This window comes from Apodemus sylvaticus, chromosome 2 (genome assembly GCF_947179515.1).
Source record: "Apodemus sylvaticus chromosome 2, mApoSyl1.1, whole genome shotgun sequence".
NCBI lineage: Eukaryota > Metazoa > Chordata > Mammalia > Rodentia > Muridae > Apodemus > Apodemus sylvaticus.
Window position 1 is genome coordinate 155,364,116 of NC_067473.1, and position 17,530 is coordinate 155,381,645.

The 17,530-nt window shown below is 37.3% G+C and overlaps 1 pseudogene; it reads right to left on the reverse strand.

Annotated features, from left to right (window-relative positions):
- Nucleotides 1–324: 324 nt before the first annotated feature.
- On the reverse strand, nt 325–435 carry LOC127679598 (uncharacterized; annotated as a pseudogene).
- Between the last annotated feature and the right edge of the window lie 17,095 nt (nt 436–17,530).

Consider the following 17,530-nt stretch of genomic DNA (forward strand, 5'->3'; position numbering starts at 1 on the left):
GAGGTCATCTTAAGAGTGGCCTCAGGAGCTCTTTCTTCCTTGTACTTTATGGTGTCAGGCAAGCATTATCTCTGGCATGGCCTGCAGCCCCTCCCTTGGCCTGCATGGTGCCCACCTCATGGTCATCTCACTGTGCACAGGCTAGCTCATTGTCCAGGCCAGATGGCACCAGTTTGGAGGTCATCTTAGACTCCCTCCTCATCAGGAATGGGGACCTCAGTCCTAGAAAGTGTTCTTCTAGTCTGTGACTTGCTCCGTATTCTGGGAGTTATTGGTACCTCTGAAGCACTGGACTCACAGTCTCTCAACCTTTTTTCTCCAGGGAGTGTTAGGCTACTAATCATAGGCCAGAACACTGAAGGTAGCCTTTGTCTGTCTCCTCTCTGCCACCTACTGATGCTGGTGTAACACACCAGCCATACTTCTAAGGGCATGCCTTGCTGTGTACTCTATGAATTTCAAATACCATCATTTTCTTAGAGAAGTAATACATTGATAGATAAAAAGACAAGAAAATATATCCACCTCATACTATCACCATCTCTTTAAGGTACCTTTACTTTTACCTAATATGCTGTGGCTATTTTTCCCTCTTTATCCCATAGCCGTATTTATTGTGCCCTCAACAGAAGGCTTGGCATTTCCAAGTATATATGACTGAATCTCTTTTTCTTCATAGTCTTACATCTACTGAGTATTGAAATCCATTATCCCTGAACTTCAATACTTATACTTTTCATAATCTGGAACAATATTTTTGTCCTATGCCTTAAAATATTAATTTAGAAAAAGTATTTTGCAAGTGTGCAAGTTTACATTTACTGAAGTTCATGAGTTTAATTGAGTGATATAATCTCACTGTACTAAATAATTCTGAGAAAATATTCCTATCATCATCATGCATTTAGTACGTTTTTGTTCTGGGAATAGAACCTTTTATATGCTAGGCATGTGCTCTAGACCCAGTTGTATCCACAGATCATGAAATTATCACCACAAAAATGTTTCATTACTAAATTCAATCAGGGCTTGCTATATAGCCTTTAAAATATATTCATTCTGAGTTCTATGGTCCACTGATTTCTCAGTGACTGCTAATAATTTGTTATTTGCTTCTCAGAACATTACATCTATTCTCCTATGGGAGTTGAACCAGTTTTATTTCCTGTGTATCATTTTTTTTTCAAACCACTAATGTCTAGCTCCTTATGTCAAATGATATATTTTTCAAAATCAAAGGAGAGAATGAGCAGAAATGATAGCTAAGCACATTGACTTTGGATCATGACCATGAAGAAATGACTATCCCTGAAAACATCCTGTGTTTACCACAAGAAATGCCTGGTTTGAATTTGTATTTGGAAGAGAGAGTAACAGTAGAGAATGTTTAATACTTGACAGCTATTTTTAGAATATTTTTTGTGACATATAAACTCACAGTTGAATATGCAATTGTTTCCCAACCTCCTTCCTTCTTTTGTTTTGTTTTGTTTTGTTTTATTCTTATTTTCTTTTCTTTCATTTTGAGACAAGGCCTCACTGTAAAATCTGTCTGGTCTGGTCAGGAATTTGGTATATAGACAAGGCTGGTTGGTAACCCTCCTGAGCTCTAAAAATATGGGTATACAGTATGGTGCCTTGCTGTAGTTATTTTTCTAATTAAAGATGGGTCCCATGCAAGAGTCTTTCAGAGTGAATGAAGTCTGAGCTTAGTGAATAAAACTTCCCATTCTACTGCATTTGTCTTAAATATTCAAAATGTTAGGATTCTGTCTAAGTTCCTCCCCACAGTTACCTGTCAACAGCCAGGTATGCCCCTTCCCACTGTTACCTGGCAATAGCCAGGTAGGCCTGACCTACTATAAAAGGGGCTACTCAACCCCTTCTCTTGCTCTTACATCTCTCATTCTCTCACTCTCAGCTTCTGTCTTGCCCCCTCTTGGGCTCTCTTCCCCTCCCCCCTCTCTCCACATGGTCATGTCCAGCCTCTGCTTCTCTACTCTCTTCCTCTCTCTGCCTTTCTCTGCCTCTACTAGCCACTTAACTCCCCTCCCCATGCCCTGAATAAACTCTATTCTATACTATACTGGTGTGTGTCTGGTCCCTCAGGGGGAAGGGATGCTTTGGCATGGGCCCACTGAGCCATCCCCTTTTGCCACACCACCTATAGAATATATTCTCTAGCCTCTTTCTCTTTTTATGATCACAACAGAAAGACTTACATTTTCCTGTATCCTTTTTAAAAGACAGTATGTGAAGAATATAAATCTTTCTGTAAAACGTCAGGAACCTCAGGTAACTTAAATATATGTAATAAACATTTATTGAAAATTAAGTGAAAAATTGTTTTTTTCTTTAATAGACTTCTAACCAAATTCCAGTCAAGGAAGGATATTAAAGAAATCACCAAAGTGAGTATTTTTTATTTTAAGAAACATTATTCACCTGAAATGTATTTTCTTCAGCATTATTTCTAAAACAATGATATATCCATCGAAATCAAAGAAACAAAACAAAATACCACAGTTCCCCAAACATAGATGTCAGTAAATGTTAGGAAGTTTTACTTTCCCTAGAACTTTCCCTAGAGTTTTAGTTCCTGTCAGAGGCCTGCTCTGGAAGTCTGGTTTTCCCTGAGGAGGTAGCTGAGGAGGAAAAAAATGTATTGGGGTGAGGGAGACTTGATCTTGTGAGATATTTAGGGCTGATTTTTAATACTGAAACATGTACCAGTCTTAAGTCTAAGTTACTATGCAGTGGTAGCCAGCCTGCCTTTCTCATGTCCTCTTAGGCCAGAAACTGTAGCCTCTGGCATTTAGCACCTCATAGTGAAACAGCTGGGGATTAAGGAAAGTAGCTTTTGTTCTTATCTTTGCAGCAACTTGGAGGTTATGATCTCCTAGTGAAAATCTCAGGAAGAAAAGTGATACTCTGAAAAGTGATTTTAATCTTTATTTCTAAGTACTTTTCAAAAAAATTTCTTTCCTCCAAAAGTTCTCTCTCCCAATGTTCTTCTTTATTTCCAAGTTCCATTTTAATTTCTAAGTTCCCTTTTAATTTCTATGTTTCTTTTTATTTTCTAAGTTATTCTTCTCTGCTGTCCTTCTTATCTTGCTCTCTCCTCCTGCCTAAATGTAATAATGGCCTACAAGGTATTCATTCCTAGTTTTCCATTTTTCCATACCATTTCTACAGGAATAGATCACAAGGTTTTCCCAACCATCACTACTTCTTCTTCTTCTTCTTTTTCTTCTTCTTCTTCTTCTTCTTCTTCTTCTTCTTCTTCTTCTTCTTCTTCTTCTTCTTCTTCTTCTTCTTCTTCTTCTTCTCCTTTTTTATAAAAGTTCACTAAAAGTTCTAACATAAATTCAAATAATAAATTGGATTACAAGTTATAACAAAGATTGTTTTCATATGTATCCATTAGAACTTAACATTCATTATGTGTCATTAGTACTACAAGTTCATTGTAGTACTAAATTCAGAATTTTTTGTGACAAAGTTATTATTGAAGTTTTGTACAGATAAGCCCATATTATATTATGTCTTCTGTCCTTGAACTTACATTAAATCATTTGTTCTCTTTTCATGACTTTTGGTTTATTTTTTACAACTTCTTGGAATGTGTTCTAAGTTGGAGATGCCTGCTTTCTATCTCAGAATCAACTAACTGAAGACAGTTGAAGACTGGCAGAATTCACACTGCAGTTTTAATATTAGAGATGACTTAATAACAGTCTTTTTATATGGGACTTAATAATTGGTAGTATAATTTCAGGAATTCTTACAAAATCATCATTAAGAATTAAGAAATCAAGTATTTATCTATATAGAATCACTACAAGAGAGTACATTTTCCTTCATCTTCAGAAATCTTCCCTAAAGGGCTAATCCTTAGTGATATATATGTCTCTGTGTATGTGTATGTATAATAACAGAAAAAGCATATTAATAGTAGGAATCTTTCTTTATATGTTGTTCCTTCAGTCTTCCTTAGAAGGGCAAATCCACTTTGACTTTACAGTCCATGGTGAAACCATCTCAGAAGGTTACCTGCTTGTTTTTAGCTTCTTCTAGATGTCTCCTGGAACCTTCCATAATAACAACCAAGAGCTCTGAGGGATAATAGCACCAAGGATCATTGAGGTAGATAAGTCAACCAGGTCATGAGAGCCACAGAATTTGTCAGAAATGACAGGGTCCTGGTGCACATAAACTTCACAGAAGCATACACCAGCTCAAGCCAGATCAAGCCAGACAAATACCAACACGGATGGGGAACAGGATCACAAACTTTCACTCCTAGCTAGAAGCTATTGGCAGTTGATGGCTGATGGTTAGAGTCAGGTGTTGGTTTGTTTATTTTTTTGTTTCTTTGTTTTTTCAGATATGTTGCCCTTATTGGCTGCCCATGTTATGGTAGATGATCTGATATTGATATGCATACTAGCAGCATTATGAGAACTGAATGGGTTAAAAATAAAAAATGAAAAACAAGGGAAGTCTGGAGAAAAATTTTTGGAGGGAGAGAGATGGGGAGTTGCAGAAATTAATGGTAGATTTGATCAACACACATCATATGCATGTGTGATATTTTCAAGTAAGAAAAAGTTTAATAAACAAAGAGAACAAAAAGAAAAACACTAAAAGCCCCAAAATGAACTTTTTCTTTATTTCATATATAATCAATTATAATTTTCATATTGTCTGATTTCCCCTCAACATCATTTCTATATTTCTGATTCTCTCATATTGTTCGAGTCCACTCACTTTCAGAACATGATATGGATACAGCTTATCTGTATTTTTCTCTCAAGAAAAAAAAAGCCTTATTCATCTATTGTTTTTCAATATTATGGCTCACTTAATAAAACCAGTGCCACGGTTGCCCAGTAAAGCCTGTAAAAGTGTTTTTACAGACAGAGGAGAAAAATGTCTCCTGGGAAGAGTAGAACATTCCATATAATCAGAAGCTGAAATATCTCATTTGGCAATTCTAAAAACTCTCTTTATTCTTTATGGCTGAGACATGGTATAACCAAGCAAATTTAGATATGTGAGAATCCATCTTGTAGCCACAAATTCTGCTTTGCTTTGCTCCAACCATTTATGTTATTATGGTGGAAAAGACATTCTAGAAATTCTAGTCATAAGTTCTCTTTTGGTTTTCTAGTCATTGCCTTTTAGGGCAGGTAAATGCCAAACAGTAGGACAGACTAAGGAGAGTTACATCTGAAGAACCTTTTAATACTAATGGCTTTTGGGTCAGATAGTAAGAATTTGCATTTGAGCTGGTACCTAGTTTCAGAGTTACCTTCCCCCACAAGTTAATCCAGGGGCCTTGAGGGACTTATAGCACCACAGGCATGGCACAGAGAAGAATGCGATGGGCAGACTAGCCAGAAGGATTCTTGAAAGACAGTGCAAGCCAGACAGCTTCCCAAGCTCTACAATGCCACCATTTTTGCCAGGAGGCTATGCAGGGAATCCTCCTCTTTCAGCTCCTGGGCCAACGAGACATCAAGACTAAGTTGAAGAAGCAGTTTAGCCGCATGTGCCCTGGACTTTGGGTAAACACCCTGTATTGCCTGAGAAAGTTTAGCTAGCCTTTTACAGATGTATGTGATGCTTAATTTGAGATGTTAACTTGACTGGACATTGGGACATACCCAAAAAATGCATTCAGATTTCAAACCACCTCTGTGGTCATATTAGTTTGTCATTTCCCGCCAGAAATGTATCTTTCTGGACCGAAGAATCCTGGTTTTCCTGTGGCAGACTTGGGTCTGCAACAAACCAGGATCCAACTTAAACTAATAAAACAATATCTTCTTGGAAGAGAGAAGAGAGGGGAAATCGTGTCCCTGTGCATATCATTTAAATTATGCTTGCATATTTCAAAGAAAATTTTAAAATTTGGATGCCAAGGAACTTTTTGCTGAGTGTATATGACATCCTGTAATTAAGCATATTGATGTCTATGTGAGATGAAGGAATTCACTTGTTGACATATGCCATGATCCTGATTTAATATTGGGGAGGAAGGCATGTCCCCTATGATTTTTCCACAGAATGCCGGAGAAGCATTCTAGCTGCCAGAGTGATTGGTGTGGCATTCTGAGTATATGCTGACTGTGTGCTTGCTGAGTACCCAGACAATGGTAACATAAGAGCTATCTTGGGTATATACTCTTGACTTACCTTAATTGTCAAATGTCCCAGATTAGATAAATTACCTAGCTTCAAGCTTTCAGACTTTGTGGGACAGAACATGGAGACTGTTAAACTAGCTTAGGAAAAAAATCTAAAAAGGAGTTATAATGACTCCTTTATTTCCTTTAATGTGATCAGCTGACTCAACCATAGACTTGTCTAGAAATAAATCCAATATTGGAGATTCCAATTTTGAAAATGGCTAACAATCTTTAGCCAGCTGTGTTAATTTAAAATATAGACTCCACTTTTCCTGAGAAGTAACAGCTTATCTCTTGTTACACAAAGTCTACCTCTTCTACCCCAGAGGCCAGGCTTTGTGTCCTTTAATTTGCTAATTTGCAACTGAATTGGATATTTCAGGGACAAGTTAATCCTGTCTCACTTTTAACTCTTGACCTTGTTTGTTAAGCATACTGGCTGTCTCTACCCAGGCTCACCTGGATGGAAGAATTGGATGTCTGTGTACTCTGGTGAGTCAAGCAGGCCCCTGCGGGAGCCTTCAGGTGTCTGCTTCGTGATCTGAACAGCCTGGGCCACAGCACTTGGTCTCCAGGAAGTACAAGAGGCCTGGTGTGCATCTGGAAGCAGACTGGGAGTGCACAGCTTGCTCCAGCAGAAAGCTTAGGTTCCAGCACTGAGGCCTCTGGCAGGAGCCTTCATATATCTGCTTCAGGATCCAGAACAGCCTGGGCTGCAACGCCACATCTCCAGGTCCTGCAAGAGGCAAGAGGAGCACCCGGGAGGCCGGCTGGGAGGAGTCAGTGTGCTCTGGTGGGTCCAGCAGGCCCCTGCTGGAGCCTTCAGGTGTCTGCTCCGGGATCTGAGCAGCCTGGGCCACAGCACCCTGTTTGCAGGTAGTGCAGGAGGTCAGCTGTGTACCAGAGACCACCTGGGAAGGGGCAGCTTGCACTGGTGAGTCCAGCATTGACAAGACCAACTAACACCATTGAGAACTAGATGGCAAAAGGAAAACGCAGGAACGTCACTAACAGAAATCAAGGCAATATGGCAGCATCTGAACCCAATTCTCCTTTATCAGCATGTCCTGGATACCCCATCACACCAGTAAAACAAGATTTGGATTTAAAATCACTGGTCATGATGCTGGTACAGGAACACATGAAGGACATACTTAAAGAAATTCAGGAGAAAATGGATCAAAAGTTAGAAGCCCTTATAAGGGAAACACAAAAATCATTGAAAGAAATCCAGGAGAATACAAAAGCCAATAAGGAGGAAACACAAAAAACACTTAAAGAAATACAGGAGAACTTTGGTCAACAGGCTGAGGTCATGAAAGAGGAAACACAAAAATCTCTTAAAGAATTACAGGAAAGCACAAACAAGCAAGTGAAGGAGCTAAGCAAAACCATCTAGGATCTAAAATCAGAAGTAGAAACAACTAAGAATACTCAAAGGGAGACAACTTTGGAGATAGAAAGCCTTGGGAAGAAATCAGTGGACATAGATGCAAATATCAACAACAGAATACAAGAGATAGAAGAAAGAATCTCAGATGCTGAAGATAACATAGAAACCTTGGACTCAACAGTTAAAGAAAATGCAAAAAGCAAAAAGCTTGTAACCCAAAATATCCAGGAAATCCTGGACACAATGAGAAGACCAAACCTAAGGATTATAGGCATAGATGAGAGTGAAGATTTACAACTTAAAGGGCCAGCAAATATCTTCAATAAAATTATGGAAGAAAACTTCCCTAACCTAAAGAGAGAGATGCCCATGAATATACAAGAAGCCTACAGAACTCCAAACAGACTGGACCAGAACAGAAATACTTCCCGTCACATAATAATCAAAACACCAAATGTACTAAACAAAGAAAGAATATTAAAGGCAGTAAGAGAAAAAGGCCAAGTAACATATAAAGGAAGACCAATCAGAATCACAGCAGACTTTTTACCTGAGACTTTGAAACCTAGAAGATCCTGGGCAGATCTCATGCAGACTGTAAGAGAACACAAATGCCAGTCAAAACTACTATACCCAGCAAAACTCTCAATCAGCATAGATGGAGAAACTAAGATATTCCATGACAAAACCAAGTTTACCAAATATCTATCCACAAACCCAAGCCTACATAGGATAATAAGAGGAAAACTCCAATACAAGGAGGAAAACTTCACCCTGAAAAAAGCAATATAGTAACCTTCTCTCATCAAACCCAAAAGAAGTTAATCAATCAAATTTAAAAAATAACATAAAAAATGACAGGAAGTAACAATCACTATTCCTTAATATCTTTTAACATCAATGGACTCAATGCACCAATAAAAAGACATAAACTAACAGACTGGATATGTAAACAGGACCCTATAGTTTGCTGCATACAGGAACCACACCTCAGGGTCAAAGACAAACACTACCTTAGAGTAAAAGGCTGGAAGACAATTTTACAAGCAAATGGTCTCAGGAAACAAGCTGGAGTAGCCATTCTCATATCAGAAAAAATTGACTTTCAACCCAAAGTCATCAAAAGAGACTCTGAGGGACACTTCTTGCTGGTCAAAGGAAAAATACAACAAAAAGAACTCTCAATCCTGAACATCTATGCTCCAAATGCAAGGGCACCCTCATTCATAAAAGAAACTTTATTAAAGCTCAAAGCACACATTGCACCTTACACAAGAATTGTGGGTGACTTCAACACTGCACTTTCCTCAATGGACTGATCAGGAAAACAGAAACTGAACAGGGACATAATGAAACTAATTGAAGCTTTGGATGAATTAGATTTAACAGATATATATATATATATATATATATATATATATATATATATATATATATATATATATATATATATATATCCTATCCTAAAGCAAAAGAATATACCTTTTTCTCAGCACCTCATGGTACCTTTTCCAAAATCAACCATATGATTGGTCACAAGACAGACCTCAACAAATATAAGAAGATTGAACTAATCCCATGCCTCCTCTCAGATCACTATGGAGTAAAAGTGGTCTTCAATAGCAACAAAAACAACACATGGAAATTCTACTCAATGATACCTTGGTCAAGGAAGAAATAAAGAAAGAAATTAAAGACTTTTTAGAACTTAATGAAAATGAAGACAGAACATACCCAAATCTATGGGACACAATGAAAGCAGTGCTCAGAGGAAAAGTCATAGTCCTGAGTGCCTCCAAAAAGAAAATGGAGAGAGAATACACTAACAGCTTAATGACACACCTGAAACCCTGGAACAAAAAGAAGCTATTTCACCCAGGAGGAGTAGAAGGCAGGAAATCATCAAACTCAGGGCCGAAATCAATCAAGTAGAAACAAAGAGAACCATACAAAGAATCAACAAAACCAGGAGCTGGTTCTTTGTGAAAATCAACAAGATAGATAAACCCTTAGCCAGACTAACCAAAGGGCACAGAGATGGTATCCAGATTAACAAACTTAGAAATGAAAAGAGGGAGATATAACAACAGAAATTGAGGAAATTCAAAAATCATTAGATCCTACTACAAAAGCCTATACTCAACACAACTGGATAATCTGGAGGAAATGGACAGTTTCCTAGACAGATATCTGACACCAAAACTAAATCAGGATCAAATAGATCAACTATACAGTCCCATAATACCTGAAGAAATAAAAAGGGTCATAGAAAGTCTCTCAACCAAAAAGAGCATGGGACCAGATGGCTTCAGTGCAGAATTCTATCAGACCTTCATAGAAGACCTAACACCAATACTTTTCAAACTATTCCACAAAATGGAAAAAATATAGCCTTTTCAACAAGTGGTGCTAGTTCAATTGGAGGTCAGCATGCAGAAGAATGCCAATTGATCCATTCTTATCTCCATGTACTAAACTTCACTCCAAGTGGATCAAGGACCTCCATGTAAAACCAGACACACTGAAACTAATAGAAAAGAAAGTGGGGAAGACCGTAGAGGACATGGGCACGGGGGAAATGTTCCTGAACAGATCACCAATAGCTTATCCTCTAAGATCAAGAATTGACAAATGGGACCTCATAAAATTACAAAGTTTCTGTAAGGCAAAGGACACTGTTAAAAGGACAAAATGGCAACCATCAAATTGGGAAAGGATATTCACCAACTCTACATCTGATAGAGGGCTAATATCCAATATATACAAAGAACTCAAGAAGGTAGACCCCAGGTAACCAAATAACCCTATTAAAAATGGGGTACAGATCTAAACAAAGAATTTTCACCTGAAGAATTTTGGATGGCCGAGAGGCACCTTAAGAAGTGCTCACCATCATTAGTCATTAGGGAAATGCAAATCAAAACAACACTGAGATTTCACCTTCCACCAGTCAGAATGGCTAAGGTCAAAAACTCAGGAGACAGCAGGTGTTGGTGAGGATGTGGAGAAAGAGGAACACTCCTCCACTGCTGGTGGGGCTGTAAGATGGTACAACCACTTTGGAAATCAGTCTGGTGGTTCCTCAGAAAACTGGACATGACACATCCAGAGGACCCTGCTATACCTCTCCTGGACATATACCCAAAGGATTCACCAGCATGCAATAAAGACACATGCTCCATTATGTTCATAGCAGCCTTATTTATAATAGCCAGAAGCTGGAAAGAACCCAGATGCCCCTTAAAGGAGGAATGGCTACAGAAAATGTGGTATATTTACACAATGGAATACTACTCAGCAATTAGAAACAATGAATTCACAAAATTTTTAGGCAAATGGTTTGATCTGGAAAATATCATCCTAAGTGAGGTAACCAATTCACAAAAGAATACACATGGAATGCAATCTCTGATAAGTGGATATTAATTAGGCCAGAAGCCCTGAATACCGAAGGCACAAATCGCATAACCAATGACTTCCATGAAGAAGTATGGAGAAGGTCCTGATCCTGAAAAGGATTGATCTAGCATTGGAGGGGAATATAAGGACAGAGAAAAAAGGAGGGAGTTGATTGGAGAATGGATGGAGAGAAGAAGGTTTATGGGACATATGGGGAGTGGGGATCTGGGAAAGGGGAAATCATTTGGAATGTAAACAAAGAATATAGAAAATAAAAATATTAAAAAAAAGAAAAGAAAAGAAAAACAAAAAACAAAAAAACAAAACAAAAAAACCAACAACACAGAAGATCCCATTTGAATCTTCTTTGATATGGGAGAATAAAGTTTGTTTCAAATATATTATTTAATGGACATAGGAACACGTGTTCAAAGTGTCTGAAACTGTGTACTCAGTTGGTTTTACTACATGAAAGAGGAAGACATCCCACTCTGAAAAGCTGCCAGGCAGATGGACTCCATGAGTCTAAAGAAATCCCTGTTTCCTAGAGCCAGTTTCTCTCTTGAAGCTATGTACAATAGTGTTGTAAGTCAAGCACAGCACAGGGGTATTTCCAAGTGGATGGCAGGAAGCTCACATCCTGGTTGGAGTTATCTGAAAGTATATGTAACTGTTCATCAAATATATGTTGCTAACTAAATCTTCAGACATTCAAGTGCGTTGTAAATGGTTACATTGTGTCTATCACTGTATGGTTAATGGAGACTAGGCATTATCCAGTAATTTCTCAAAACCAATACAAATTTACTGCTTGATTTTGACTTATATTTACTGGAGGAATAATGTCTTAAAATCTCATAGACTGTTTAGGGAATTTTCATTATATAAACAATCATTTTGAACCACTTTCCTTTAGAAATATAATGATTCCAGCCCACTTTTCCCCTTCTTCAAGCATGTTCCCTTACTTGCAGTCCTCTGGAGGGAAGCCTCAGTGTTAGCTTTGGGTTGATTTCTTTGTTCTCCCTTAAGTAGTTACTTCCATGCCTACATTATACATTGTACAATTGTCAGTTTTCACTTTATGTAAATGTGGCATACTTTTATGTGTTCTCTGATTTGCTGACTTTCTTAAGTCAGCATTAGGAGTTTACACATGCAATGGTCTATAATGTAGCTATATTCAGTCTCTTCCACTGAGGAATATTAAATCTCTGTACATAAAAATATTTCAGTAAGCACCATATTCTCTTCATGATAGAAATTGGAACATTTATCATTTTCTTATTGCAAGTGAAGTTTCTTCTATTTCTAGATTGCTCTAGTCTACTGGTATATACACATACAGATTATCTGGAATTTTATTTATAATCACTGTTGTAGTGAGAAATATTAACTTGGTAATACCTACTGAATTATTTTCTAAATGGTATTTGAATAACTGGGGCCTTAATACAGTCTCTAAACAATACAACCTGTATAGATTACTTAGACATTGTTACAGTTAACTTCCTTCATATTGTGATTATGAAATGATATTACATTTTCTTTTAATTTATACAGACATGGTGAATAATCAGATTTCAATTCATATATTTTTGGAAAATTCTCTAGTTACACAATTATATAAAATAGTTTTCTTTGTTTATCCCACTTAGGATTTTTTGGGCTTCCACAATATCTAGTATAGTGTTCTCTTTTCATGGCTGTTCTCTGGCTTCATCTTTCAACATTTTCTTTTCCTTTCTCATTATCTTCAATTTCAGAGGATGTAACAATAAATATTATTATTCAAAGCTTAATGTTTCTTAAATTATACTTTATATATTTTGAGGGTAAGAGTATATGATATATCTATGAGTAATATAAAGTTCTATATTTATTTATGAGAAATATAAAGTTCTATATTCTTAAAATTATTTGGAAAAATATGACTTGTTTTTTTCAGATGTCATCTTCTATTTTGGTGGGAAGACATATGAATTTCAGTGGGAGCTCAAGTAATGGGCACATATGCTCTATATTTCCATTGCTCCTTAACTCTGAATTAGAGACAGGGGCTACTGCCTCGCGTGTGTTTTTACATCTTCATATAAGTACCTACTCCATGTTGAACACACATTTTTTCGACTTGTCCCATCAATCTTCTAGTTTTCTAGGCCAGATTTGACTCTACTTTCACCATCTAGGACTTACAATTACTAAAATATTAATTTAGACACAATACCAATTCCTATATTTTAATATTACTTTTATTTTAATGTTGCTTGTTCTAATGGTATAGGATGTCACTGAAATTTGTATTGAGTTACAATGAATCTCTAGATTACTTTTGGTACAATAATTACTTTTACAAAATTAATCTCTCCAATACATGAGTGTAAGAGGTCTTTCCATATTTTGGTGCCTTCTTTAGTTTCATTTTTCTCAATGCTTTAAAGTATTCATTATTGAAGTCTTTTACTTTCTTTGTTAGGTTCAGTCCAAGATATGTGTTGTTAGGAATTTATTTTTTAGGAATGTTTACTGATTTATTTTATATTTGTTAATGTTTAGAGGGGATATCAATTTTTTAATATCATATTTGTATCTTGATACTTTACTGGACCTTTTGGAAAATCCAAATGGGGTAGAGTTTTAGGATGTGGCATTCAGAGAAGCACATCAGGTGCAGGTAAGGATGCATGCTGGCTTCAAACTTTCTTGTCTCTATTCTTTTTGTTGCTTTCTCTTGTCTTATTAATAAAACTCTATATTCATTGGGAGTAAGAAGACAGAAACATTTTTTTATTCCTGATTTTATGAGAAATGTTTGAAGTTCCCCTCATTCAGTATGATGGATAGATGATTAGCTTTGTGTTTGTTTATTATTCTTAGCCTTTACTTTGTTGAAAATTTTTCTTTCTCTTTTGAGTGTCTTCAGAGCTTTTATCTTGAAGTAGTTTTGGATTTTATCAGAATCTTTTTCTGTGCTTGAGTTCATTTACTCTAGTTCCTGGGGATCTGATCTGTCCAGTCCCTCTTCTTGCCTCTGTGGGAACTGGACAAGTGCTAGGCAACACACACACACACACACACACACACACACACACACACACACACACACACACACACAAAACGAATTAAGATCAGCAGGGAAAAGAAAATCAAGGCATGGTTGTGCACATCTTTTACCCCAGCACTTGGGAAGAAGATTGTATGGATTGCTATGAATTTATGTCCAATTTTTTGAGGAACTGCCAAACTGATTTCCAAAGTGCTTTTTCCATCTTGCAGTCCCACCAGGAGTGGAGGAGTATTCCGCTTTCTCCACATCCTCACCAGTACTTACTGTCATGTGTGTTTTTTACTTTAGCCATTCTGACTGGTGTGAGGTGGAATCCCGGGATTGTTTTGATTTACATTTCCCAGATTACTAAGGATGTTGAAGATTTCTTTAGGTGCTTTTCAGCCATTTGGTATTCCTCAGTTGAGAAATCTCTGTTTATCTCTGCACCCCATTTTGACAGGGTTATTTGGTTTTCTGGAGTCTAACTTCTTGAGTTCTTTGTATATATTGGATATTAGCCTTCTATCAGATGTAGGGTTGGTTAAGATCTTTTCCCAATTTGTTGGTTGCTGTTTTGTTCTATTGACAGTGTTCTTTGCCTTACAGAAGTTTCATAATTTTAAGAGGTCCCATTTGTCAATTCTTGATTTTAGAGCATAATCTATTTGTGTTCTTTTAAGGATTTTTTTCCCCCTGTGTTCGAGTTTTTTCCCTACTTTCTATGTTTATAGCAGCCATATTTATGATAGCCAAAGGTTGGAAATCACACAGATGTCCCTCAACAGAGGAATGGATACAGAAATTGTGGGACATTTACACAATGGAATACTACTCATCTATTAAAAACAACAAATTCATGAAATAATTAGGCAAATGGATAGAACTTGAAAATATCATCCTAAGTGACGTAACCTAATCACAAAAGGACACAGATGGTATGAACTCACTGATAAGTAGACATTAGCACCGAAGCTGGCAATACCCAAGATACAACTCACAGACCAAGCAAAGCTCAAGAAGAAGGAAGACCAAAGTAGAAGAAGGAACAAAATACCCATGGGAGGAGATGCAGAGACAAAGTATGGAGCAGAGACTGAAGGAAAGACCATGCAGAGACTATTCCACCTGTTAATCCATCCCATATACATTCCCCAAACCCAGACACTATTGTGGATACCAACAAGCACTTGCAGACAGGAGCCTGATATAGCTGTCTCCTAAGAGGTTCTGCCAGTACCTGACAAATACACAAGTAGGTGCTTTTAGCCAACCATTTGATTGAGCACAAGGTCCCCATTTCAAGAGCTAGAGAAAGCACCCAAGAAGCTGAAGGACCTTGGAACACAATAAGAAGAACAACAATAGGACATAACCAGTATACCCTGTGCTCCTAGTGAAATAAACCACCATCCAAAGTGTACACATGGAGTTATCCATGGCTACAGTCACATATTTAGCAGAGGTTTGACTTATTGATCATCAATGGGGGAGAGGCCCTTGGCCCTATAATGGCTTAATGCCCTAGTGTAAGGGAATTCCAGGATTCCAGTGGGTGAGTTGGTAAGCAGGGGGAGGTAGGATTGGATAGAATGTTTTCATAGGGGACCGAGGGAAGGGGATAACATTTGAAATGTAAATACAGAAAACATCTAATAAAACATATCAATAGATAAATGGGATTTCTTGAAACTGCAAAGCTTCTGTAAGGAAAAGGACACTCTTAATGGAACAAAGTAGCAGTGTACAGACTGCAATTAGACAACCAAAGGAGGTCAAAGTGATACAAATTGGAAAGGAAGTATTCACTATTTGCAGATGATATGATGTATAATTAAGCAATGCTAAAAACTCCAGCAGAGAACACCCACAGCTGATAAACAACGTCAGCAAAGTGGCCAGATATAAAAATAATAGAAACAAATAAGTTGCCTTCCTATACTCAAAGGATGAACAGGATGGGGAAGAAATTAGGGAAGCAACAGCCTTCAAAATACTCACAAACAAGATATAGAATCTTGGTGTGACTCGAACCAAACAAGTGAAAGGTCTGTATGTCAAGAACTTCAATTCTGTGAAGAAAGATATCGAAGAAGATGTTAGAAGATGGAAAGATCACCCATGCTCATGGATTGGCAGGCTTAATATACTAAAAATGGCCTCTTGCCAAAAGCAATCTACAGCGTCAATGCAATCCCCATCAAAATTCCAACTCAAATCTTCATAAAGTTAGAGAGCAATTCTCAAATTCATGTGGAATAACTAAAAAATGAAAACAAAAACAACAACAACAACAACAACAAAAAACCCAGGATAGTTAATACTATTCCCAACAATAAAAGAACTTCTGGGGGAAATAGAATACCTTGCCTCAAGCTGTACTACGGAGCAATAGTGAAAAATAAAAACTGTGTTTTATTGATACAGTGACAGGCAAGTAGATCAAGGTAATATAATTGAAGACCCAGAAATGAACCCACACACCTATGGTAACTTGATCTTTGACAAATAGAATAAAACCATCCAGTGGAAGAAAGATAGCCTTTTCAACAAATGGTGTTGGTTCCACTGGCAGTTAGCATGCAGAAGAATGCAAATTGATTCATTCTTTTCTCCTTGTTCAAAGGTCAAGTCCAACTGGATCAAGGACCTCCACATAAAACCAAATACACTAAAACTAATAGAAAGGAAAGTGGAGAAGATCCTCAAGCCCATGGGCACAAGGGGAAATTTCCTGAACAGAACACCAATAGCTTTTGCTCTAAGATCAAGCATGGATTGACAAATAGGACCTCATAAAAAGACAAAGTTTCTGTAAGGCAAAGGACATTGTTAATAGGACAAAATGTTAACCAACAAATTTGGAAAAGATCTTTACCAATCCGTTATCTCACAGAGGCCTAATAAACAATATGTTAAAAGAACACAAGGAGTTAGATTCCAGAGAACCAAATAACACTAATAAATGGGGTACAGAGCTAAACAAAGAATTTTCAACTGAGAAATATCAAATGGCTGAGATGCACCTAAAGAATTGTTCAACATCCTAAGTCATCAGGGGAATGCAAAATAAAACAACCCTGAGATTTCACCTCACATCAGTCAGAATGGCTAAGGTTAAAAACTCAAGAGACAGCAGGCATTGAAAAGGATGTGGAGAAAGAGGAACACTCCTCCACTGCTGGTGGGATTGCAAGCTGGTACAACAACTCTGGAAATCAGTTTGGCAGTTCTTCAGAAAATTGGGTATAATCCTGCCAGAGGACCCAGCTCCTGGGATGTACCCAGAGTATTCTCCAGCATGTTATAAGGACACATACTCCACTATGTTCATAGCAGCCTTGTTTATAATAGCCAGAAGCTGGAAAAAACACAGATGTCCCTCAGCAGAGGAATGGATACAGAAAATGTGATACATTTACACAATGGATTACTGCACAGCTATTAAAAATATTGAATTTTTAAAATTCTTAAGCAAATGAATTGAACTAGAAAATA